General features: G+C 40.4%; 1 long non-coding RNA gene across 1 annotated transcript; it reads left to right on the forward strand.

Moving 5' to 3' along the window:
- The first annotated feature begins 252 nt into the window (after positions 1–252).
- On the forward strand, positions 253–2817 carry LOC147818541 (uncharacterized). The gene is made up of 3 exons (XR_015437884.1): positions 253–618; positions 936–1015; positions 1903–2817. It is a non-coding gene; the product is annotated as an uncharacterized LOC147818541 (long non-coding RNA).
- The last annotated feature ends 39 nt before the right edge of the window (positions 2818–2856 follow it).

Below are 2856 nucleotides of genomic sequence, written 5' to 3' on the forward strand. Positions count from 1 at the left end.
TCAAATGTGTCAATATCAGTCGAGTTAAGCTCAATGTCTTCGTTTTAACTTAAGTGTCAAAACTAAGTTTGCAATGTGGGCAAAAAACAAAGCTTTACTTTTAAATGTCAGATTTGGTGGTTATCCTGTAAAGGTGCAATATAATATCTTGCCAGAACTTTAGTTTAAAATGTTCAAATAATGAATTAACACTATCAACAATGTGTGAAGGAGCCACTGTGATGATCAAGACCTCCATCTGTTGTATTTCAGAGTTATCTACTGAAATGAGCATGCTCACCAGCCAGCCCCAACCTGTCCTGTGTTGTAATACCACTTTGTGACACTAGACGCTGTGTGAGTCAGTGGAGCGTCAAGTCTGCTCTCAGTCCCACGAAGAAGAACAACTTCCTGCAGAGCTTGAAGTTATCATCACAGAAACACAGAAATGGCTGAATCTCCTGAAAGGCGATATTCATCTGCATCCCGAAAGACCGCTGCCGACAAGAAACCTCGTTCAACGGTGAAGAAAAGAAGCAACACGAGTAACTCTCGATGTGGTTTTCCACCGCTGGAGACAGCTCCTGAGAGTAAAGAGATGCGGTTTGATGCCGAGCTCGCAACTTTCCTGTTAGCCTGGTGAGTAGCATCCATGTTAGCTCTTTAGCTAAAAGTATAATCAGTGCAACGACTGTCAAACCGTACCGACAAACATTTCAGGTGGTGATATTGATACTGTTCTTAGAATTGTGCCTGTTCCTCTCGGCTGTTGTACAGCTAGTTACGTCAGTAACTTTAGACTCATTTTGTAAGTGACTGACTGTGAATTGAGATTGTATGGACTCAGTAGACCGAGTGAATACATGTCGATCACTTTACATTACTGTTAGGAGATCAGCCATGATTTAAAGTGCACTAGGTATCAGGAGATTTCAGCATAACTCTGTCTGTATCAGGACCTGAGCCAGTACAGATGCAGTGTCGCCTCCACCTGTCTCACCAACGGTAGAGTACAGACACAGCGAGGAGGGACTAGGTGAGTAACATGCTATCATTCACTTTTAAAAGTAAGATTTGTCTAAACCATTGTGATTAAATCAGACCCACAGTATATACATGTTCATAGTAGGAACTACTCAATAAGAACTCTGCTTAATGACTTTACTGCCCAAAGCTATACAACTCTAAAAACAACCACAATATGATGATGGATTTCACTCTAGTTTACAACGCAGGTCTGATGTAATCTGTTGCAATAACCGTTAATAATGCACTGCAAACAAGTTGTGCACGTGTAAAAAGAAAAACAAGTCTTTGTGAATAAAACTGAACAAATGACCAGTGGAGAGGTAACGCAGAGACACTGACAAAGTGCTTTGTGTAAAACCTTGTGCTTTGAGTCATATTTACAGCTGAATCTAACTGGACAATGACTGTCCAATCAGAGGGCAGGTGGTTTTGTTGCCTTTATATCCTGAAAGGTGTAGTCGATTTTCAAGCCTGCGCCGTCATCCACCTTGAAAACCTACTAAAATAAAAGCAGTTTGTATTTTGTGTAATTGCATTTCCACACAGATCGTAGTTAAATGTTTAAGATGAGTTGAAATGATATTCTGTTTATTACATTTAAGTCAACATCACGACTGCCTCAGAAAACAACATGGATGTGATTATTAATATATTTGGCTTGAATATTACAATTAAAATACTTGTTTGGAAACTTGATGTCTCTGATTTGTTGTTAAGGAACTTGTTGTGATAGAGTAATGAAGAACTACTCTGTAACAACTAAAAGTTAAACTACAAATAAAATTTTGCGTATGTGAAACAATTGCGCTTGTGTTGAAGAGATTTGTATTTGTTGTACTAAATTTTCACACAAATATTAACATTTGAAACCTTTCTGTCTCTCTCTCCCTCCAGGTGACAAAGACGCTCACTGGTGCTGCTTCTGAAACAGCTGCCTGGGTTACCAATGTTGGTATGTTGGCTTTCCAAGATGGTGGCTGGATTGACGACACCGCATCTTCGAGGTGGACCCCCGGAGGTGACTATTGTCACATTGAGGCATAGCGATCCCAGCTGGAGGGTAAGCACAGGATGCTCAGCCTGACTGTTGCCAAGGTGATCCTGAGGAGTGGAGGCTCCACTGTTGGAGGAGGACACATGGGGCGGAGGAGACGGCCCTCCTCATCCAGGATCTCCACTTCACCCTGGACGTCCCGTTGCTGGATTCTCTCTGCATCCAGGACATATGGAGTACACAGAGGCTCCACCTCAGCTCCACTCAGGACCCACCAGGTGTGCAGCAGAGACTGGTAGTCTGACAGAGGGTGGGCTCAGCCTTCTGGTTCCCACCTTAACCAGTTTATCCCAGGTACAGGTGTGTCTCATAGCTTGTGATTAAGTATATTGTGTATTATCATTTAATGCAAACAAAAAAGGAGTGCACACAACAAAGCAGCAGGCACATTAAAAATTTCTCCAGGAATTTTCTAGTGTAATATATATTTCAACTAGTGCTCCCTAAAATACAAATTGTGTATTGTTCAATTTACTTTCATATCAAAATTACCATTTTTAATTAGAAATATAAGGGAATGGTGCAAAAATGCTTTCCAGCTGTACGACATGATTGTTTCACATGTTTTTCTGTAATCACAATCAAAACATTAATACATCAAAGTTGCTTGGAAAACACTGCACTTTTAAGATACCTAATATTTTAACTCATAAATACCTTCTTAATAATTTACACTTTTTGACCACAAGATGGAGCCATGGGCAAAAATGTAATTTATACTGTTTAACTAAAGAGATTCGATGGCAGAAGCTTGAGGGAAGTTGTGGTTTGTGTTTTTGATAACCAGAAGTGAT

The sequence above is a fragment of the Seriola lalandi genome, unplaced genomic scaffold (assembly GCF_002814215.2).
Source record: "Seriola lalandi dorsalis isolate HSWRI2012SDOR001 ecotype SW California unplaced genomic scaffold, Sedor1 jcf7180002054566, whole genome shotgun sequence".
NCBI classification, from domain to species: Eukaryota; Metazoa; Chordata; class Actinopteri; order Carangiformes; family Carangidae; genus Seriola; species Seriola lalandi.